General features: G+C 38.9%; 1 non-coding gene across 1 annotated transcript; it reads right to left on the bottom strand.

The window, feature by feature from the left end:
* Positions 1-20,652: 20,652 nt before the first annotated feature.
* On the bottom strand, positions 20,653-20,724 carry TRNAC-GCA. The gene has a single exon. It is a non-coding gene; the product is annotated as a tRNA-Cys (tRNA).
* Between the last annotated feature and the right edge of the window lie 4,164 nt (positions 20,725-24,888).

The raw sequence follows: 24,888 nt of genomic DNA on the forward strand, positions 1-24,888 counted from the left end.
CAACTCTTTGTGACCCCATGGACTGTAGCCCACGAGGCTCCTCTGTCCATGGGATTCTCCAGGCAAGAACACTGGAGAGGGTTGCCATTGCCTTCTCCAAACAGGTCATTTAAATGTTCTAATAATGCTGTGATGGAAATAAAGTAATATGATAGAGACGGTAATGGTCACGACTGAAAATTTTTCAGTGCTTCATTCAGTGCTTTGAGAGTGTGCCTCTGTGTACATTTTGGTGTTAGGGAAAGAGTAACTCCCCACACAGGAGTTTTTTTTTAATGTCTCCTTGCATGTAACTTGGAGCACAGGCATATCACTTAGGTTCTGCTAATTAGATACACCTGTGATGGATTGAAACCTACCCTGATGCTGGGAAAGATTGAGGGCAGGAGAAGGAGGCGACAGAGGATGAGATGCTTAGGTAGCATCACTGACTCAACGGACATGAATTTGCGCAAACTCCAGGAGATAGTGAAGGACAAGGAAGCCTGGCGCACTGCAGCCCATGGGGTCACAAAGAGTCAGACGTGACTTAGTGACTGCACAACAACAATAATGCTGTAATGTGAATCGGGTGCTGTGATGCAAAAAAGGACTGGGAGACTTCTCATCTCACCTCTCCATCTTTCCCTCCCCACTTCCCTGCCTTCCTATAATAGCAGCTGAGGGGACAAGGTAATACCTGGCACAAGAGAGCCAACATGTCCTTAGCAGCTAGTTATTCCTTTATCAAATCTGTTTGACAACAGAGTTTTGGATGTTAGTATAGGGGAAGAAGAATTTTTCCTTTACCTTTCTAGATTCTTTTGGCTGGTCTATTAATTAAATCGACATAAGATTGACAGGAGAAAAACAGATTTAATTACATATGTATGGGAACCCTGCAAAGACAATGAGATGCTCCCTGACAGTCAGGCAATTGAGACTTATATGCCATTCTGAGTCAAGAAGGAGATCTAGGGCTTCAAAGGAAAGGAAGACAGTTCACAGGAAGATGCAAGAGCAAGTGTTTGGTACATAAATGTTTGCCACGCCATGCAGAGACAATGGGACTCAGAGAGGACTTCGAACAAATAAGCTCTGTGGGTTTCCCCAGGTTACCAATCCTTGCTCGTAAGTTTTTGTAGTTAGCTCTGGAGATAGTTCTCTTCCTGGACCAGGCCCTCTGTCTGAATTCTTTCAGGCAGTTATCAGGGAGGTAAAAAAAAATTCTTCCTGCATCGTCTGAACTCAAATCCATATTCCAAAGTGGGCCATTTGGGTGAGGCTTGTTCTAATCCTCTTCAGTAGTTTGGAAACTTAAGCCTAGCTCTCCAGCCCTTTCAACAATTCAGTAAGCCACAAAATATCCTTTTATTAAACTCCTTTTCTGCTTAACCAATCAGAGTCACTATTGATTGCTTGCGACTGTAGGCCCTGATGGAAAAAGAGAGTAATTAGAAGAGACCAACATGAGACATAGGGTCAGGGAAGCCTCTCTGCAAAGGTGATATTGGAATTGGGGAAGGATGTGAGGGAGCAAGTAATATGAACAGTTGGGGAAAAACTGGAGCTGAAGAAGGAAGTGCAAAGGCCACTGTGAGGAGCCAGGGTCCTTGGAGAACAAGGCAAACAAGGCCCCTGCTTTGGTGGAATTTACCTCTGGTGGGAGTATTTAGACAGCAAAAGTAGGCAAATAATGAGTAACATAATTTCAGGTAGTGAGGTTATAAATAAAATGAAAAAGAGAGTTGCAGGCTGCAGGCAGAGGACAATTTTGGATGGGGGAGCAGGAAAGACTTCTCTGAAGAGGTGACATTACTCACAGATATAGGCGATTTATAACTTAGAGAAAAATCCCTTGAATACACTATCGAGACACTGCTTAGAGAAGTGAATTTCATAAGGGTCCTCAAAATACAAACAGATATTGCAGGACTGTCTCTGCCAATGTTAGAGATGTTGGGAGAATCAAACAGATGCTGCCCGGAGAGATGTTCTTAAATGCCAGTTGATTTCATTTCTTTGCTGATGTTCTTAAAACTTGCCAAATACATAGGACCACATTTTTAGGGAGAAAATTCCTTACATGATGAACATTTTTCTCCAACTACAGTTTGGCTTAACTTCTGTTTTGGATAGCTGCTATGTGAACAAGTACTAAGACCCAAACACAAAAGACAAAGGCAGTGTTGGTTCTTAATCATTTGGTCAGCAGCTCTTCTGGTTTGATGGACTAGGCTGTCAACAATGGAATAAAGGCAACACGAACAGAAAGAAACCTCAGCTTCAAGTAATAGTGTTCCAAATAATCTGTCTGCAGGTGGAAGATGCTGGTTTTATGTGAGCATGAAAAATTAATTATCAATGAAAAGGCATTTACTTCTTTCAGAGTCCATATATTTATTGACAAATAAATGTTCTTTATCTCTCCAGAAGCAAGAACTCTTCTCTAAAACTGTTTAATCAATTTAATGACACGAGTCAAGGCTTTGAGGGGAAAAAAGAACAAAGGTACTTTCTCAGATAGATCTCAGAAAAGATAAGGCAGGTGGATCTTTGGTGTGTTTATTTTCCAGTAGAGTAATTGTCTAGAATCTTTTCCCCACAAAACCATAAAATTTTTCCAGCAAAATGAAAACAAACTTAATGGTAAATATGGCAAAATGAATAAAGAAATCTACTTTTACTTTTTTCCCAAAGCCTAGAAATGGCAAAAGAGATATTTTTAGGAAGCACAAAGCAGCAGGGACAGAGATAATGGAAGAGCAGAACAAATAAACAAGCAAACAAGCAACCTAGAGGCTGGAAAGCAAGTGAATGAGTGGTAGAGAGAACTCAATGGCCCTGAGAATACAGATCCTGAGCCAGCAAAGAGGAAACCGTGGACTCAACTTTACAGCAAAAAATGTGGCAGTGCTAGATGTTTCTGGAAATGAGCCTGAAGAGGGATGGAGAGGTAGGTAAAGTAGAAAGATCTGCTGAACATCTGAAAAGCTGCCAGATCTCTCAACCACGGCACCAGTTTCCAGCGTCTAGGCAACCATCACCCCCACCCCAACCCCACAATCATGTCAGAGGGCCGGAGATCTCATCTCTGGTGAAGGCAAGACACAGGGGCTCTTGGCTGGGTGAGGCTAGGATAAAAAAGCAGGGAAAGTAAATAGAAATAGGCATGCTAAATGCTGAAAACCTTAACCTTCTTTACCTACCCACCTTCCAGAATATTATTCTGGACTTTTATTATTATTATTCTGGCAGACTTTTATTACCCTCAGGCAGGAGATTAGAAGATCTTTACCTGCACAGTCTGACCAGCCCCAAAGAAAAAGGTTAAATATACCAACATTCTATCGTGGTGGTTTAGTAGCTAAGTTGTGTCCGACTCTTGTGACCCCATGGACTGTAGCCCTTCAGGCTCCTCTGTCCATGGGGTTCTCCAGGCAAGAATACTAGAGTGGGTTGCCATTCCCTTCTCCAGGGGATCTTCCCAACCGGGGAATTGAACCCCAGTCTCCTACATTGCAGGCAGATGATTTACCAACTGAGATATGAAGGGAGCCATTCTATGCCCCCCAACTAAACAATCAAACCAGGTCACCCTAAGTAAAACTGTTGGATAAGACACTTCCTTATATCCTGCTCAACACCACTACACATACACAGATACATACAAATACACACAGATTGTCTTTCATTGGAGAGAAATATTTAATTTGAAATACACCAAAATAAAGCAACAGATAATAACATCTTGGAGGAAACATGCTCTGCATGAAGAAGAAAACCCCAAAACAAAAACAAATCACACCATTAATACACACATACACAGTGTAATATTGCTCAGCCATAAAAAGGAATGCATTTGAGTCTGTTCTAATGAGGTGGATGAACCTAGAGCCTATTATATAGAGTGAAGTAAATCAGAAAGAGAAAGATAAATATCGTATACTAACGCATATGTATGGACTCTAGAAAAATGGTACTGAATAATTTATTTGTAGGGCAGCAATGGAGAAACAGACATAAAGAACAGACTTATGGACATGGGGAGAAGGGAGGAGAGGGTGAGATGTATGAAGAGAGTAATATAGAAACTTACATTACCATATGTAAAATAGATAGCCAACGGGAATTTGCTGTATGTCTCAGGGAACTCAAACATGGGCTCTGAATCAACCTAGAAGGGTGGGGTAGGGAGGGAGATGGGAGGGAAGTTCAAAGGGGTGGGGATATATGTATACCTATGGCTGATTCATGTTGAGGTTTGATAGAAAACAACAAAATTCTGTAAAGCAATTATCCTTCAATTTAAAAATAAAAAAACAAACATAAATCATTAATATCTTCAGAAGGGTAAAAAAACAGATATGGCAACCATGAAGCAAAAATAGGATACTATAAAAATTAGAACATTAATAGACTATGTATAATTCCAAGCTATTGGAATTATATAGTGATAGTCACTCAGTCATGTCTGACTCTCGTGACCCCATGGACTGCAGCCTGCCAGATTTCTCTGTCCATGAAATTCTCCAGGCAAGAATACTGGAGTGGGTTGCCATTCCCTTCTCCAGAGGATCTTCCAGACTCAGGGATGCACCCAAGTCTCCTGCATTGCAGGCACATTCTTTGCGGTTTGTGTGTGTGTGTGTTAGTTGCTTAGTTGTGTCTGACTCTTTGCAACCCTGTAGACTGAAGCCTACCAGGACCCTCTGTCCATGGGATTCTCCAGGCAAGAACACTGGAGTGGGTTGCCATTTCCTTCTACAAAAGGAGCTATAGAAAGAAAGAAATTGAAGTCGCTCAGTCGTGTCCGACTCTTTGCAACCCCATGGACTGTAGCCTACCAGGCTCCCGCATCCATGGAATTTTCCAGGCAAGAGTACTGGAGTGGGTTGCCATTTCCTTCTCCCTTTGCTGTCTGAGCCACCAGCAAAGCCCTATATATATAAGCAGAAATGAAAAAGAGATTATAAGAAAGGAGAGATTAAAATTTCTGAAGAAATTTCCCAGAGCGTAGAACAGAAAAACAGATGAAAAAGAAAAAAAAAGATGACTAGCTCAGGAGAACAGAAAAAACAAATTGGGATGGGGAAGAGAGAAGTATTTTCTGTTGCTACATAACAAATTACCGCAGATGCAGCACCATAAAACAATGTATGCTTGTTATCCCACAGTTTCCTTGGCCAGGAGCCCAGTACCAACAGCAGGGGTCCTCTGCTCAGGGTTTCACAGGGCTCCAGTGAAGGCATCATTGGGGCTGGGGTCTCTTCAGAGGCTCACTGTTCTCTTCTAAGGCTCGTGTGTTTCTTGGTAGAATTTATTTCTTTATAGCTCTAGAACTCATGGAAGCTTGCTTTTTCAAGGCCAGCAAGAAAGAGCAAGTTTTACCTCTGAGTCCTTACTTACCTACCAGGTCAGGCCCACCCAAGATAATCTCTCTTTTGGATTAATTTAAGGTCATTTGATTAGGGATCTATATTACATTTGCAAAATCCCTTCACCTTTGCCCTTTAACATTATATAATCATGAGGGTGCCATTTTATTCTCTTTGTCATATTCTGTTGGTTAGAATCAATTAAAAGTCTTATCTACACTTAAGGAGAAGAGATTCTGTGAGGGTATGTATACCATGGAGTGGGATTCATGGGGACTGGATTAGAAGTCTGCCTACCACAAGACAGGAGAGAATCACTAAAGATATAATACAAGAAAGTTATTCAGGCTTGAAACACATGATTTTTCAGACTGAAAGAAATCACTGCATGCCAGCATAACAATGGTAACAGTGAACCACAGGAAGATCTGATAAGCTGCTACTGGAGGCCTTTTCCCAAACAGAAGGTCAGAGATGAAAATAGCATTGAAAGTCTAAATAGAACTACTTAAACCTCAAAGGTAATGTAGGAATGCCTTAAAATATATTAAACAAAATGATTTCTACACTTGAATTCTATATGTAGAAAAACTATTCAATTTAGATACTTTTAACATTTAAGATCTCAATCATTTCTGATGCACCTTTTCTCAAAGAAAAGCCTGAAATTTGCCCCATCAGAAAGGGGAGAAAGTAAAGAAGGAGAAGACAGGAGAATTAGCAGAGGAAAAAGGCAAAGGGAAGTCCAGGATCGTGCTAAAGGAAGATCCCAAACAGCTGTAATGCAGGGTTGAGAAGGCAACACACTCAGGATGGGGAAAGTTGGAAGGCTTCAAGAAACATTTCTTCTATAGAAGGAAATTCAGAATGGGGAATGAAATTAATAGAATACTTCAGTTCAGTTTGGTTCAGTCGCTCAGTCGTGTCCGACTCTTTGTGACCGCATGGACTTACTGCCTCTTAATGTACTTGAGAGAGGAATTCAGACCACTGACAGTTTTGAATTAGTGGTAGATAATCTAGAAAAAAACTAAGAAAAGAGCAGCATAAGATGATTATTAAAAATTACAGAAGAAAGGGAAAGAAATCCTGATTTACTACATTATGTAGTATGAATGAGCAACCTCTGGGAGATGATGAGGGACAGGGAAGCCTGGCATGCTGCAGTCCATGGCGTCAGAAAGTCAGACACAGTGTGATAACTGAACAACAACAACAATAGCTATGAATAGTGTTTACACAGTGATAATAATGTCAGTATCAAAGTGGGGTATAAATATAAATGGAGAATGAGAGAACAGGAAGGTTGTGCAGGTGTTGTAGGGGCATGAAGAGGAAAGTGAGCTGGATCTTCAACTTCCATTGCAGTAAATCTGTATATAATACCCGAAACTGTGAAAACAAGAAGAGGCTCTGCAGTGTGCTATTTGGATTCATGGAGGTAAATAGCTGAAGATCAGCTCCAAATGATGGAAGTGCTTTTGGAAAAGAGAAACTAGAACAGTGAGAGAAGGGGCAGGAGACTACCATTTCTCCATAACAAGGCTTATAAATCTATTTCATATTTTAAACAGTGTATATATGACTGTGATGAAATATACAAAATAAGCACAAGGAGAAATTATTAGATAAAGCAATTATCTATATAACTGCTTTACTTTTCATTCAGTTCAGTCACTCAAGCATGTCCGACTCTTTGTGACCCCATGAATCACAGCACGCCAGGCCTTCCTGTCCATCACCAACTCCTGGAGTTCACTCAGACTCATGTCCATTGAGTCAGTGATGCCATCCAGCCAGTGATGCCATCCAGCCATCTCATCCTCTGTCGTCCCCTTTTCCTCCTGCCCCCAATCCCTCCCAGCATCAGAGTCTTTTCCAATGAGTCAACTCTTCGCATGAGGTGGCCAAAGTACTGGAGTTTCAGCTTTGGCATCATTCCTTCCAAAGAAATCCCAGGGCTGATCTCCTTCAGAATGGACTTGTTGGATCTCCTTGCAGTCCAAGGGACTCTCAAGAGTCTTCTCCAACACCACAGTTCAAAAGCATCAATTCTTCGGCGCTCAGCCTTCTTCACAGTCCAACTCTCACATCCACACATGACCACAGGAAAAACCATAGCCTTGACTAGACGGACCTTTTTTGGCAAAGTAATGTCTCTGCTTTTCAATATGCTGTCTAGGTTGGTCATAACTTTCCTTCCAAGGAGTAAGCGTCTTTTAATTTCATGGCTGCAGTCACCCTCTGCAGTGATTTTGGAGCCCCCCAAAATAAAATTTGATAGTGTTTCCACTGTTTCCCCATCTATTTCCCATGAAGTGATGGGACCAGATGCCATGATCTTAGTTTTCTGAATGTTGAGCTTTAAGCCAACTTATTCACTCTCCTCTTTCACTTTCATCAAGAGGCTCTTCAGTTCCTCTTCACTTTCTGCCATAAGGGTGGTGTCATCTGCATATCTGAGTTTATTTACTATTTAATTCCTTATATAAGTTCACTGTATAGCAATGTTCATTTTGTTGTTGTGTTTTAACATCAAATTTACCAAACTTAAACATTAAATGAATTTTTTCTTGCCAAGCTTTATCTTTAAGAAGTTAGACATTTAATTCAAAGTTGTTGCAACTACCTGAAATATTTTTAGAACTGTTTTTAGAATTTTAAAGCCTGTGGCAAACTTCTTTAAATAACTTCAAAGGTGTCAATTCATGGATTTAATGTTTTGAAAGAACCAGAAATCATTTGAAATCACATTAGATTTGAGTGGTCAAGCTAGCTAAAGCTACTTTGGGTAAAAATCAAGGTATGAAAATAACCTGATACAACTGACTTTTTTTTGGATGGCTTATAAAGTAACTATGAAGTGAACTTAAAATGGAGAAGGATTCCAAAAGTGTATTGTCTTAGATGCATAATATTTATAATATGTATATGAGGTGACATTTTTAGTAAAGTACTTTCATAAAGAAGTTAAGGATATTCTTCATGAAGCACACAAACAAAAATCTCTATTAGAAACCTGCAGACGTCATTTTAGGGGGAAAAGGTCAAATGAGATAATATTGCTTAAATGTGCTTGGTGTTCTCCTTTCTTCTAAATCCAAGTAGGACTGACCCACCCGCTGAAGTTAGCAGATATAACTATCATTTATTTTCTTCTCTCCAGAAAAGAGATATGACTAGAAGTAAACCTATGCCTTTGAATGGACTTCTGCCTGCTTCCAGGTTAAGTTTTCTAAGTGCAACAATTGCTATCTCATGAGCTCTGGTGTTGCTGCATTGATGAATCCAAGACCTCCCTCCCTTTCTTCAGTGATGAGTGACATGGCTAACGTGCTATCAAAATCTTCCACTCTTTCTCAGAAATGCCTAACTGAACCTCACCAACAGAGGACCTCTGATACCCCATAGGTGATTTTGATCACGTTCTCCATTGTGGGGACCTCGTGGACATCCAGCTCTTTCTATTGGTAAACTTTTCTAAGCTTAGGAGAGTATTACCCAGGTGTAAGGAGACTGCCAGCTGGCCACTATGCTTTCCTCTTGGGCAAAAAAAAAAGGACTCCATTTCCCATCCCATCACGTAGATAGGTTAGCTAACGAAGCATGAGTAGAAGAAATATGTACCTCCCCAGGTCAGGCTCCGTCTGCCGTCTGGACACAGATAATGAGGAGGTACTAGGGGATGGTGGAACCAGAAAGGAGCCTGGGGTTCTAGATGACTGCACATAGTGGGGCTGCCCCTGCCAACCTAGCAGCTTCCCTGGACCATAAAATAAAGAAAACATACTTTCTTTAGGCAAATTTGAGTATATTCTTAAAAAAAAAAATGAGAGTCTCTTTTTACTGTAGTCTAGTCTGCACTCACTAATAAACTGGCTTTTCGCTTAGAATTAGGGACCTAATTTCTGACCCTTGAGAGCTTATAGATGAAAGAACTCCTCTTAAGCCAGAACTTCCTACTTGAAATATGAAAAATGGAAATGTGTGCTTGTTTTAGTTTTAGATAATACAGTTCTAATTGGAAAAGTATTTTAAAATGAAAGATATATTACTTAGAAGTCATTTTTTAAATGAACAAACAGAAAACAAATGATTCAATACATTGCTACCCAAGAAATAAAAGTAGGCTATAATCTCAAGAAGACATGACAGAAATATAATTAATATAAAAGAACTGTGTAAATTGATGTGTTCAAGATTATCAGAAGAAAGAGTGCATTTACACAGGGGGTTTGGTGGAAGTAGGCTTTAAAGGCAGCAGAAAAAGGTAAAGAAGCCCGTGTGATTTGCCCTGACCAGTGTAATGTCTTCTTTTAAGATGAAAGTGAGATCCTGGGGTCAGAGATTAGCAGGCAACAAGGACACAAAGAGTCTAATGATAATTATAATTAAATGGCTCTGACTTAGAAAGAAATAGGAATCTCTGGGTAGAGTGACAGCAAAGAAGTAGGGGAGGGAGCGGACGGCCAGGCAGTGGGGCAGAGGGGGATGTGAAAGTCTGGCTTGAGGTTTCCGGCACTGTTCACTCCTCAGGCTCCCTGCGCCTTCAGAATGTACTCTACATGAAGCATGAAGCCAAAAAACAGTAGGTCTTATTAGTGTTGTTTTCTTTTTTCTTCCAGAATTCCTTCTTTTTTCAATAAACTTTTTTTTTTAATTTTAGAATAATTTTAGCTTTACAAAAGAGCTGTGAATTTCATATAGAGAGTTCTCATTTACTACACACTCGATTTTCTCTATTAAACTCCAATACTTCGGCCACCTGATGCAAAGAGCGGACTCATTTGAAAAGACCCTTATGCTGGGAAAGATTGAGGGCAGGAGGAGAAGGGGGCGACAGAGGATGAGATGCTTAGGTAGCATCACTGACTCAATGGACATGAGTTTGGGTAAACTCCGGGAGTTGGTGATGGACAGGGAGGTTGCAAAGAGTCAGACACGACTGAGTGACTGAACTGAACTGAACAACTTACATTAGTATGGTACCTTCCATACAATTAGTGAACAAATATTGATACAATATATTAAAGCAGAGTTCATGCTTTGTTAAGATTTCCTTAGTTTTTATCTTGTGTCCTTTGTATGTTCCAGCATCCCATCCATGGTAGCACATTACATTTAGTTGTTGTGTTTCCTTAAGTTCTTGTTGGCTGTGATAGTTTTCAGACTTTCCTTGGTTTTGGTGATGTTGATAATTTTGTAGTACTGGTCAAGTATTTTGTAGAATGTCCCTTAATTAGGCATTAGTCTGATTTTTGTTTTTATAAATAGACTGGGTTTATGGGTTTGGGGAGGAAGATCACAGAGGTAAAATGTTGTTTTCATCATGTATTAAGGGTATATACTCTCAGTATGACTTATATCTGTTAATCCTAACCTTGATCATCTGTTTGAGGTGATTTCATCAGGTTTCTCCAAAGTTTACTCTTTTCCCCACTTTCCATACCGTATACTTTGTAGGGAAGTCAGTGCACCTTGTTGTTATTCGGTCACTCAGTTGTGTCTGACTCTTTGCGACCCCATGGACTGCAGCCCGCCAGACCTCCCTGTCCATCACCAACTCCCGGAGCTTGCTCAAACTCATGTCCATTAAGTCAGTGATGCCATCCAACCATCTCATCCTCTGTCGTCTCCTTCTCCTGCCTTCAAACTTTCCCAGCATCAAGGTATTTACTAATGTGTGAGCTCTTTGCATCAAAGGTGGCCAAAGTACTGGAGCTTCAGCTTCACCATCAGTCCTTCCAGTGAATATTCAGGATTGATTTCCTTTAGGATTGACTGGTTTGATCTCCTTGCAGTCCACATTTAAAGAGCCTCACATTTAAAGAGTGGTGTGCTATGTTCCACCTTCTTAAAGGACCAGAAAGATGAGTATCTATCTAAATAACTTGGAATCCTTCTGCACAGGAGATTTACCTAGTTCTTTTCCTTATATATTATATTTATATAAATATAATTAGTATGGACTCATGGCTGTTTATTTTATGCTGTTGGTTATAATCCAATGCTATTATATTTATTTAGTTGCTGAAATTTTTCCAGTTTGGCCATTGGGAATTCTTTCAGTTAGCTCCTGTCTCTCCTTGACATATGCTCATTATGTCTTTTTTATTTTGCTTTTGTTTTCAGCACTTCCTTTGCTTTTGAGCACTGTAAGATGCTCCAGACTCATCTTGTGTATTTCCTGTCTGCCCTGTCTGGAAATTGGAGGTTTTTCCAAGGAGCCTTGGTTCCTTTTATTGGAATGGTATTAGAAAACATGATCTGGGCACTGGGTATGCTCATTTCCACTGGAGTATCCTTGCTTTGCTGCTGCTGCTAAATCGCTTCAGTCGTGTCCGACTCTGTGCGACCCCATAGACGGCAGCCCACCAGGCTCCCCGTCCCTGGGATTCTCCAGGCAAGAACACTGAAGTGGGTTGCCATTTCCTTCTCCAATGCATGAAAGTGAAAAGTGAAAGTGAGGTCGCTCAGTCGTGCCTTACTCTTCGCGACCCAATGGACTGCAGCCTACCAGGCTCCTCCGCCCATGGAATTCTCCAGGCAAGAGTACTGGAGTGGGGTGCCATTGCCTTCTCCGTCCTGCTCTAGGTTCTCTTAAATAACAGAGCAAGGATTTACATGTGTGTATACTACCTCCTGTATATGTACATATCTATATATATCTCTCTATATATCCATCTGTATCTATTTTAAGCTAAATGTGCATTCATATTGAAGTTGTCAATTCTAATGCATTACAATATGAATTAGAATCCATACAATATGAATGCATCACAGTATGAATTACAATATGAATTCTCCCTTTGCTGATCTAAAACTTCCCATTACAACAGTAAGGAAACTGGCTCCTGCCATCTGTTATACTTTAACTTAACTGTTCAATTCTATTATACATGCACACTGGTTTCAAAACTCTTATCCCATACCCCCAGTGGCAACTTGATCAATTAGAATACAGTACTTATGGACCACTGTTTTTGCCTTTAGTGTTATAAATTCTACTAATTTCCAAAGTTTCTTAGGTCAGCAACTTATTGCTTGACTACTGAACTTTTTCATACATTTGTAGTACAATTAAACTGTTGTCTCATGATCTTCTTTCTATCCTGGGATCCCCTGACCTCCTAAATGATATTTTTAAGTTAGGTCTTATTTTTAAGGTTAACTCTTTGTGCTATATAGTTCTATGAATTTTGACAAATCCATGGTGTTATTTAGCTACAGTCCATGGAGTTGCAAAGAGTCGGACATGACTTAGTGACTTAACAGCAACAATGTAGCCACCATTATGGTAGCATACAGAAGAGTTTCATCACCTTAATATTCCCCTGTGGTTCTCTTAATCAACCCCAACCCCCAAACTTCTGGCAACCACTTATCTCTTCACTGTCTCTATATAGTTTTGCTTTTCCCAGAATGTTATATAAATGGAATCATACATTCTGTAGCTTTTTCAGAATGACTGCTTTCACTCAGTGATATGTCTTTGCATGACTTGACAGCTCATTTCTCTTTATTGCAAAGTAATATTCCATTGTATGAATGTACAGCAGTTTGTTTATCCATTTATGTATTAAAGGACATCTTGGATACTTCCGATTTTTTGTTAACTATGAGTAAACACTCACACACAGGTTTTGTGTGGGCATGAGTTTTCAGATCAGTTGAGTAAATATTTAGGGAAATGGTTTGCTGGATTGTATGGCGAGACTCAGTTTAACTTTGTAATAAACAACCAAACTGTTTTCCAAAATGGCAGTGCCATTTTTCATTGAGAGTTCCTATTGTTCCATATCCTCACCAGCAATAGATACTGTCTTTTTTTTTTTTTTTTGGATTTTAGCCATTCTGATAGGTGTGTAGTGGTATCTCATGGCTGTTTTAATTTGCATTTCCACAAACACAAATGATATTTGTCTTTTTTATATGTCTGTAAAAAAGCATTTTTATGTGTCTATTTGCTGTCTGAATATCTTCTGTAGTTCATGCTTCTTTTTAAATATAGTCTTTCTTTTGAAGGAACAAAATATCATCTTGTATATTTCCTGTGCCCAACCTAGATTCAGCCATTTTTGTATGGTTGACTAGATTTCATTTTTTTTTTTTTTAAGTTATAGTCATGTTCTAATTTATCCTGACTGGTGTTTTCAGAATGCTCCAAATCTCTGTCTCACCTTTAGACATAGTATCTTGGATTACTTCTAATGCCCTAACCTCTTTCTTTAACTATGGATTTGTATTAGTTTAAATATCAGAGGGCAGTCTTATTTCCAAATTCTTAAAATAGGAAAGAAAGAGACAGCTTCATTGCTGCCTCGTAAAAGTTCTACATCTCCCTTTCTTTGAAAGTATTATTCTATTTAATTATAGCCATACTAGGCACTAAGGCTTCCTTGGTGGCTCAGAGGTTAAAGCATCTGCCAGCAATGCGGGAGACCTGGGTTCAATCTTTGGGTCGGGACAATCCCCTGGAGAAGGAAATGGCAACCCACACCAGTATTCTTGCCTGGAAAATCCCATGGACAGAGGAGCCTGGCAGGCTACAGTCTGCAGGGTCACAAAGGGTCGGACACGACTCAGTGACTTCACCTTCAGGGCTTCCCTGGTGGCTCAGAGGTTAAAGCGTCTGCCTGCAATGTGGGAAACCCAGGTTCGATCCCTGGGCTGGGAAGCTCCCCTGGAGAAGGAAATGGCAACCCACTCCAGTATTCTTGCCTGGAGAATCCCTTGGAGAGAGGAGCCTAGTAGGCTACAGTCCACGGGGTTGCAAAGAGTTGGACACGACTGAGCGACTTCACTTTCACACTTCAAATATTTTAGAATTTTTGATTTACATCATAGATCTCCTTTCATTATCCTAATATTTTCTTTTAAGCTTTTGTTTAGTGCAATGGTTCCCAAACTTTGGTGTGTACCAGGATTTCAGAGAGCTGAAAAACAAAACAGTAGTACAAGCTCATTAAGACTGGGGCCTTTGCATTTTTATCAAGATCACCTGGTGGTGTTGATATCACCCAAAGTTTGAGAACTATAGGTTTGGTGTTTGGAGCTAGTGAAGTGAAGTGAAGTGAAGTCGCTCAATCGTGTCCAACTCTTAGCGACCCCATGGACTGTAGCCCACCAGGCTCCTCCATCCATGGGATTTTCCAGGCGAGAGTATTGGAGTGGGGTGCTAAGGGCCAATCTAATTCTGAACAGAAAACACACAAACAGCCTGTCTAGACACTGATAACAACTTCAGAGGCCAATGCTTTGGTCTTCCTATGTCCCTAACCTAATATTTCACTGGGGTTTTGTTCAAGATTTCTATCTAATGTTGAAATTAAACATCAGTAGAATATTTATATTTTTATAGTACAAGATGGTATGAAAACCTGTTTATTCAGTTCACCAAAGGAACATATTTAAGCCATCTGGATGCATCATACCAGGTTAAATTAAAACTGTTTGAAGATGGGCACCAGAATTTGCATTTTAAGAAGTACACTACACCATACAGGGTAGACAATACATCCATCTTTTCATATTCTGGTTCACTACTCATCTATACAATACAAATTAAATGACGGGGTTTTTTTTTTTTTTTTTACAGTAAAGAATTAACCTAAATTGAGAAGACCAGATTCAACAATACAGCATTTTATAACCAGAAAGCAACTATTTCTCAGATATTTTTTCTTTAAAAACTTAAGTCTTCATGTGCTTTGTGTCCTTCTAAGCTATGGCTAATATTCAATGTAAGTTAAGATGGCACAATTCCATTCCAAAGAGAAAACTTCATCACATCAAAACATTATTTGCATATTCATAAGATTCTACCTCCAGGCAGAGACACAAGCTCTTTTTCTTGCAAACTATTACATCAATAGGAATATACAAATAAGCATCAAGAAAAATGCGAATAAGGATATTAAACGAAAAAATGTTCACTCACCAGTGCACAGTTTAATATCAGATGGAGAGTATGCTTGCTTGATTACAAAGTAAATTTTAAAGGGAAATAATTATGTTCATTGTTCATATAAATATTTAATTGCCATTATAACTAATAATTTCTAATACTGATGAGTGTACTTCTGAGCAATTGTTTGAATTTACTAGCAAATATACTAACAAGACTTTTTGGGAAAATATATTTAAATTTTACCTGAGGGGCTATTTTTTTAATCAAAATAACACACCAAGGCTGGTTGAAAGCACTTTGCTTTTTCAAAGGTCTCTACAAACTCAATTGTAACCCAGAAATGAGTATTTTCCCATGAAAATATAAACTGCTTGAACCACCTTTGCCAGAAACTAGATTATACTATTCATTTTACCAGTAACCAATGGTTACTCTCATGAGATATTTCCTTAACTTTTTGCTGTGAGGATAATTTTATAATCACTACTAAGCAGATACAAATTTTTTCATCCTTTTAAGAAATTTAAATTCCTCCTCTTAATCTTATTTTCAGTATATTTGGATGTATCTAAACTTTGTCAGTCAATCCATATCAGATAATTTCCACCTTCCCTCTAAATTAAAGGGATCTTATTCCTTCTATTTAATACTAATCCTGGAAACCAAAAGAAAAATACATGTAAACAACCAAAATTTTTAATGGCTTTGATTTGTTAATCAATGCAAAATTTCAAATATTTCTCTTGACCCCTCTGAAGTACCAATTGTTACAGTGTGGCTTAAGCAAAGCATTTTGAACATCTGTAGGACAGAAATCCTATTAGCAATGGGAGACTCTTTCTAAATCACTTTTTGTGTGTAATATTTATAATTATTAATTGATTAGGAATAAAGGACGTCTTCCATAGTTAAACAAAAAGTTGACTTTCTTAAACATCATCATGCTATTCCAACAATTCTAAACAAGTCAATTGGAACTGAGATTATCACAATTTCCATAAACAAAGGCTCCCTGAAGTTGCAAGTGATTTAAGAAGCCAAAGGCAGCCTGTTGCAGTTGGCAAAAATGGTGACTTGTGAGGCCCAGGTCCCTATTTATTGGTGTCTAGACTTAGAGCTTCTTTAGCTTTTCACTTTAACCTCAGGGCCTCCCCAAAGAAAGCAGTTTGGGGTTAGCAAAGTCCTTTGATTGTACTGTCATCAGAATTAAGGATCAGTAGGTGGGGACACCATGCCTCAATCCTGGAATGCATTAGGGAATAGCCAAGAGCATTTCTGCACAGATTTTGAAGGCAGTTGCCATCAGGTTTTAACTCACTCCCTAGCCTCAGAGCTATATTCTTTACACCGGTTCTTTACACCATATTCTTTACACTGGTTCCTTGCAAAGCAGTGAAGGGGCTTTAAAATTCCACTTCTGACCCATAAGACCTTCAGTGATCCTGTTTCTGCACCCTGTGCAAATTCCTTTTCTCATTCATACACTGAAGGTATGAGTCCATTACTTACAGTTATTGTTATTTATTTAATCTATTACCTACACACATTGAGAGAGACTTTAACTTTTCTTCAGTACACATCTAGAACAGTTCTCTCAATTTTAAGTTCTCGTATTCATGCTGAGACTTTGATATATGTAGGCCACGAGTGAGAAAATAGACTACATTTAACTTAATTAAATTCATATTGTCATTCTCAAATACCAATTTTAAAGGATTTGAATGTACCTGAACTGTAAATATTTTTTTAAATAAAATAACCAACTCAAATGATAAATGAAGAAGAAAATATCCAAAACTCTCATACGTATTTCAGAAGGAATAGAGGCCTCTAATGAGAGTTATTGTTGAAACCGTGTTCTTGTTTAGTAGTTAAACCAAGTCATAACACATTGTAGGTCTTTCTTGTACATCCCACATTTCTCAGCAAGAATCCACTTTTTGCCTAACAACTTTATTATTCATTCAGGAAAGAAAAATGCCTTCACCATTGATAAGTAAATTAAAAGTTAGCTTTAGAAAACAGTAGCCATTTCATAAATAAAATGGAGAGAGTAATTTTCATACTTGTGAATCGAAAGATGTCTCAAGATTGCCATTTGCTTGCCAAAAAGTTACTTTGTGAATAGTCACATAATTTTGAGACTTTATTATCAATACAGTTCTAAAATTTGAGTTCTTTAACCCCTAAATTTGGAAAATACCAACTTGTTTGACCTAAGCACCACAAAAAAAGGGGTTTTGGTATTTTGGTGCCAGAAAAAGAATGATTAGTTGAAGAGTAGAGATGACTTCTGAAACCAATTCAACGTATGCATTTGTGTGTATGTGTACTTACATGAATGTACATATGTAGTTATCAGTTACATTGAAAGAAAATACTGCTGACATTGATTACTATCCTTACATGCACGTAAATCTGAAAAGGTATTTTATAATCAACAATATATTTAAGATTATCAACGAGTGAAGTTTGGTTTGTGGCTTCAGCTTTTCTGTAGATCCTGCTGCCCTCTGTGTCTTTCTCTCTTACTCCCTGTCTCCAGCTAAAGACAGAGCATTCTGACCACCAGCACCAGCATCCACACACCATCTCCAGGTGGCCAGACTGGCAGAGGTGTAGGCATGTTCTTCATTGTGATTAATCTGCTGTAGAGATAAACTGAGATGATTGAAGAGTTGTAGTCCAAACTGTTCTCAAAATGTTTTCTGACTGTATATATGAAGACATGAAGAAACTATTTATAATTTTTTAACTTAAAGGACTAAGATAACTACATAAGTTAGTTTTGCCAAAAAAAAAAGAATTTCAGAGAATTATAGACTGGATGTTTTGTGTCCCACCAAAATTCATATGTTAAAACCCTAACTCCCAAAATGACTGTATTTGCAAATACAGCCTTTATGGAAATAATTAAGATTAAATGGGGTCAGAAGGGCACAGCCTAACCTGATGGGATTGGTTTCCTTATGAGAGGAGGAGAAGACACCAGAGAGCGCTCACTTTCCTCCCTGTGAGGACAGGTCAAGGAGGTGGCTATCTGTAAGCCAGAAAGAGCAACCCCACCAGAAACCAAATGTGCTAGCACTGTGTTCTTGAACTTTCCAGCCTCCTGAACTATGAGAAGATAAATTTCTCTTGTTTAAACCACCCACTCTGTGGTATTTTGCTGTGGCAGCCTGAGGAGACTAATACAGTCATGGAAAATATATTTCTAGGCACCCGAAGAGACAGTAGAGCAGGGAAGAAAGCAGAAGATTTGATTTGGCTTGACTAAGTTTATTACATATAACAGGTAATGGCTGCCTTATGTGCCCCATACAAACTTAAGCAAATAGGCAAACCAAAGAAAAATCTTCAACTGTCAGTGAAGAAGGCAGAGTTATACCAGAAGATGGGACATTTAACAAGTTCTCTGGAAACAAGTCTCCTCCTTAGATCCCTTTATTGATACACTGTACTTATTTTCTGAAATTGCCTAATTCCAGAAGGAAACAAAAAATTATGACTACATTCTACACAAATTTACCCTGTAATCTTTTAATATTTTATCATTTAATTATTTTTGATAATATAATAAGCATCTGCGAAGCCCTACTCAAAATAAAATGTGGCATTTATATTTATTTTTAGTTGGAATACTTTTTGATTAAGTAGAAGAATATCAGTATCCTGGGGTATAAATAGCTCTAGCTGAGAGCAAGCAAAGGCTTTTGGGTGCTGTGTAGTGCAGAGCCAATACGGATCATAAATTTCACTTCTAACAAAAGACATCAGGGTTAACAAAATTGTTTAATTTGCTCAGGCAGGATGAACCTTGTGCCTCTGCAAATTATTTCTTGAGTTTTATGTTGAATAATGCTCTAGAGAGATACTTTTTTCTCCATTTATACCCTAGTAGGAGTTAGCTTCTAGTTTATTTCAAGTACATAATATATGTGAAAAAGTGCTTGCAAATTAGAGGAATTATTGTAACACAAGTCTGCCTTAAGACATACAGGCACTCAAGTTAAACAGGAATTACGTTCTTTAGCTAACAGATTTATGGAATGTAATGAAATTTTGCTACTGGGTAGTAAGAATAGACTGCATAGTCTATTTCAATGGAGAATCGAAAAAGTAAGTAGGAGACAGTGTTGAGAAAGAACAATGAAATTGGAGTCAGAAGTCCTATATGACCTTGAGCATTTGACTTCTCTAAATCTTAGTTTTTTCTATCTGTTACATAGTCATTCTAGGCCATATTACTATTAGAATCAAAGTATATAATAGATATTAATGTATATTATGTCTTTCAAAGAACTATCTTAATTTACAATGTTGTTATATAAGAGGTAGGCGGCTATGTTACCAAGGCATGTGATGTAGGGTGAAAGGAATATTCTGTGATGTATAGAGCAAGATGTGTTAATGAAGAAAGTCCCTGCTAAGAGTCTCTAAAAACCCAGGTAAGTGTTCTGGAAACTGTTTTAGGGAAAGTGGATATATCAGAGCTTCTCAGTCACAGTACACATGAGAATCACCCAATTTTGGTGAAATTTCCAACACCAGGATCCTATCCTCCATGCATATTTTATTTAAGAAAGTTCACAAGTGGTTTTGAGAAACATCTTCATTTATGAATCGCTGGTCTTGAGCAGAGGTCAGAAAGCTTTTTCTTTAAGAATGAGATACTAAACATTTTAGTTTTTGTAGGCACATAAGATGTGTTCTCTGGTTTTGGTTTTTGACAGCCCTTTAAAAATGTAAAGATCTTTTAAAATGCCCCAGCCATATAATAATAAGCCGGGGCAGGGGGCAGTTCAGTTCAGTTCAGTCGCTCAGTCATGTCCAACTCTTTGCAACCCCATGGCCTGCAGCACACCAGGCCTCCCTGTCCATCACCAACTCCTGGAGCTTGCTCAAACTCAAGTCCATCAAGTCACTGATACCATCCAACTAGCTCATCCTCTGTTGTCCCCTTCTTCTCCTGCCTTCAAACTTTCCCAGCATCAGGATCTTTTTCAATAAGTCAGTTCTTTGCATCAGGTGGCCAAAGTATTGAAGCATCAGCTTCAGCATCAGTCTTTCCAATGAATATTCAGGACTGATTTCCTTTAGGATTGACTGGTTGGATCTCCTTGCAGTCCAAGGGACCCTCAAGAGTCTTCTCCAACACTGCAGTTCAAAAGCATCAATTCTTGGGCCCTCAGCTTTCTTTATGGTCCAACTCTCACATCCATATGTATGACTACTGGAAAAACCATGAAAAGTATGAAAGTGAAGTCGCTCAGTCATGTCCAACTCTTTGTGACCCCGTGAACTTTATCTACTAGGCTCCTCTCTCCAAGGGATTTTCCAGGCAAGAATACTGGAGTGGGTTGCCATTTCCTCCTCGAGGGGAGCTTCCCAACCCAGGGATCGAACCTGGGTCTCCTGCATTGCAGGCAGATACTTTAACCTCTAAGCCACCAGGGAAGTCCTAGGAAAAACCATAGCTTTGACTAGATGGACCTTTGTTGGCAAAGTAATGTCTCTCCTTTTTAATATGCTGTCTAGGTTGTCTCAGGCCAGCCCCACCCATCAACAGAAAATTGGATTAAAGATTTACTGAACATGACCCCACCCATCAGAGCAAGACCCAGATTCCCCCACAGCTAGTCCTTCCCATTAGGAAGCTTCCACAAACTTCTTTTCCTTCTCCATCAGAGGGCAGACAGAATGAAAACTACAATCACAGAAAACCACCCAAACTGATCACATGGACCACAGCCTTGTCCAACTCAATGAAACTATGAGCCATGCCACGTAGGGCCACCCAGGACAGAAGGGTCATGGTGGAGAGTTCTGACAAAACGTCTGCTGGAGAAGGGAATGCAGAACACTTCAGTATTCTTGCCTTGAGAACCCCATGAACAGGGGAAGGGGGCAGAACGAGGTTTTGGAGAATGAAGGAACTCACATCATAGCTTGTAAACTAGTTCATGATACATATACAATACATCGTTACTCTATGGATGCTTATTTTTTTTCATTACCGTGAAATCTTTGAGTATAGAGTCTTGTCTTACCTGGCTTTGTATCCCTGGAGCCCAGCACATTTCCTCACACATCACAGTCACTAAGGAATTGCTAGATGAATGAATGAAAGAGAGAAGGTCTATGAAAAAAATACTAATATTAGAGATGATAGCATTTGCAGAATCTATCCAATGATAAGAGAGGTTATAGTTTCCAAGTTAATTTCATCAGGAAAAATAGTAAAAACAAATAACAAAACCAAAAAAAACCCCCAAATCCCAAAAACACTCTACTGGCTTAATATTTGTTGAATTGACTATGTCAAACAGTTATGGCATTAATGTATGTTATTTGTTGTTTGGAAGAAACATGGTCTTGATTTTGTGGTTTTATGGGGAAGATGGAGGTTTCATTTCTTGGGTACAATAGTTACAGAACTTTCTCTGAGTCCAAGTCTTGGAATAAGAATGTAAATGTACCTTTGAGAAGACTGAAAGATTGTCTCTAAAGGAGAAATTTGGGAGACATTTGATTTCTACCATGATGTACTTATGGCTCTGGATCAGTACTGGATAAACTAACTTGTTTAGTCGCTAATCCTGTCCAACTCTTTTGCAACCCTATGGACTTGTAGCCCATCAGGCTCCTCTGTCCCTGGGTTTTCCCAGGCAAGAATACTGGAGTGGGTTGCCAACCTAGTTAGGTCTTTAAACGTCATATGACATTTAAAGATGAGTCATATGAATACATTGTTTAATTCAAAGTTATTTTTACTGAGAATAGAAACATGGTGAAGTGTGACACATCATAGTAGATTCACAGTCATCTAAAACGGCTTAAAACGGGCCTTTAAAAAATTGATTTTCCAAACATACTGACATATAATTGAGAAAATAATATATATTTATGATGTACAACTTGATGTTTTGATATTCTTATACATTGTGAAATGATTACTACAGTCAAGCTAATTAACATACTCGTCATCTCACATAGTTATTTTGTTGTTGTTGTTGTAAGAACATATAAGATGTACTCAGTAAATTTCAATATATAGCATGCAATGTAGTATTATTCAAGCATACAATATAGTATTAACTGTGCTGAACATCCACTGGATCATTGAAAAAGCAAGAGAGTTCCAGAAAAACATCTATTTCTGCTTTATTGACTATGCCAAAGCCTTTGACTGTGTGGATCACAATCAACTGTGGAAAATTCTGAAAGAGATGGGAATACCAGACCACCTGACCTGCCTTTTGAGAAATTTGTATGTAGGTCAGGAAGCAACAGTTAGAACTGGACATGGAACAACAGACTGGTTGCAAATAGGAAAAGAAGTACGTCAAGGCTGTATATTGTCACCCTGCTTATTTAACTTAAATGCAGATTACATCATGAGAAATGCTGGGCTGGAAGAAGCACAAGCTGGAATCATGATTGCTGGGAGAAATATCAATTACCTCAGATATGCAGATGACACCACCCTTATGGCAGAAAGTGAAGAGGAACTCAAAAGCCTCTTGATGAAGGTGAAAGAGGAGAGTGAAAAAGTTCGCTTAAAGCTCAACATTCAGAAAACGAAGATCATAGCATCTGGTCCCATCACTTCGTGGGAAATAGATGGGGAAACAGTGGAAACAGTGTCAGACTTTATTTTTCTGGGCTCCAAAATGACTGCAGATGGTGACTGCAGCCATGAAATTAAAAGACGCTTACTCCTTGGAAGGAAAGTTATGACCAACCTAGATAGCATATTGAAAAGTAGAGACATTACTTTGTCAACAAATGTCCATTTAGTTAAGGCTATGGTTTTTCCTGTGGTCATGTATGGATGAGAAAGTTGGACTATGAAGAAGGCTGAGCTCTGAAGAATTGATGCTTTTGAACTGTGGTGTTGGAGAAGACTCTTGAGAGTCCCTTGGACTGCAAGGAGATCCAACCAATCCATTCTGAAGGAGATCAGCCCTGGGATTTCTTTGGAAGGAATGATGCCAAAGCTGAAACTCCAGTCCTTTGGCCACCTCACGCGAAGAGTTGACTCATTGGAAAAGACTCTGATGCTGGGAGGGATTGGGGGCAGGAGGAGAAGGGGACAACAGACGATGAGATGGCTGGATGGCATCACCAACTCGATGGACTTGAGTCTGAGTGAACTCCGGGAGTTGGTGATGGACAGGGAGGCCTGGTGTGCTGCGATTCATGGGGTTGCAAAGAGTCAGACACGACTGAGCGACTGAACTGAACTGAACTGTGCTGTGTTGATCTCAGAATTTACTCTTTCCACATCACTAGAACCTTGTACCCTTTAACCAACATCTCCCCATATTCCCCAGACTTCTGCCTCTGGTAACCACCATTCTACTTTTTTTGCTTCTATGAGTTTGACTTTTTAAATTCCATATGTATAAGTAAGAACACAGTATTTGTCTTTCTGTGTTTGGCTTATTTCACCTAGCCTAATGTCATTTAATTTCATCCATGCTATCAAGAATGGCATGATTTATCTTTTCATAAGGCTGAATAATATTTCACTGTATGTATATACCACATTTTTCTTAATCCATTCATCTGTAGATGGACATTTAGGTTGTTTCAGAATCATAGCTATTGTGAACAATGCTACAATGAACATTAGAGAACACATATGTCTTCTAGATACTGATTTCATTTCCTTTGGATATATACCCAGAAGTGGGATTGCTGGATCATATGATAGTTCTTTTTTTCATTCTCTGAAATCTTTTATATTGTTTTCTATAATACTGTCCTAAGTTACATTCCCACCAACAATGTACAAGGATTCTCATTTCTTCACATTGTTGTCAAGATTTGTTCTTTTGTCCTTTTGATAGTAGTCATTCTAATGGGTGTAAGGTGATACCTCACTGTGGTTTTGATTTTCATTTCCCTGATGGTTAGTGATACTGGGCAATTCTTCATATACCTGTTGGCCATTTGTATGTTTCTTTTGGGCTTCCCTGATGACTCAGATGGTAAAGAATCCGCCTGCAATGCAGAAGACCCACGTTCGATCCCTGGGTTAGAAAGATTCCCTGGAGAAGGGAATGGCTACCCTCACTCCAGCATTCGTGTTTCTTTTGAAAGATGTCTGCTCAGGTCTTTTGCCCATTTTTAAATCAGATTATCTGGTTTTGTTTTTATACTATTGAGTTTTATCCATAAATTTTGGATATTAATTCCATATTAGGTATATAATTTGCAAATATGTTCTTCCATTCTATAGGGCTTTTCACTCTGCTGGTTTTATCCTTTGCTGTGCAGAGGCTTTTATCATTTGTATTTTTTTGCTCTTCTTTTCCATGCTTTTGGGATCATATATTAAAAAAATCATTGTCCAGAAAATAGGTCTATTTTATATAGTTCTGCCTCTTGGCCTTCTGATATAAAAATCTGATGTCTTATCTCAGATCAAACTGAGCGTCCGCCCTCAATCTGATTGTGATGACTGCTTTCTCAACTGAGGTGTGCATGTCTTCCTTAGTCAGAGGAGCCTGGCAGGCTACAGTCCGTCGGGTCGCAGAGTCAGACAGGACTGAAGTGACTTAGCATGCGTGCAAGCACGTCTTCCGTAGAAAAACTCTTCAGTAGTTTCATAGC

This window comes from Bos indicus x Bos taurus, chromosome 7 (genome assembly GCF_003369695.1).
Source record: "Bos indicus x Bos taurus breed Angus x Brahman F1 hybrid chromosome 7, Bos_hybrid_MaternalHap_v2.0, whole genome shotgun sequence".
Taxonomy (NCBI): domain Eukaryota; kingdom Metazoa; phylum Chordata; class Mammalia; order Artiodactyla; family Bovidae; genus Bos; species Bos indicus x Bos taurus.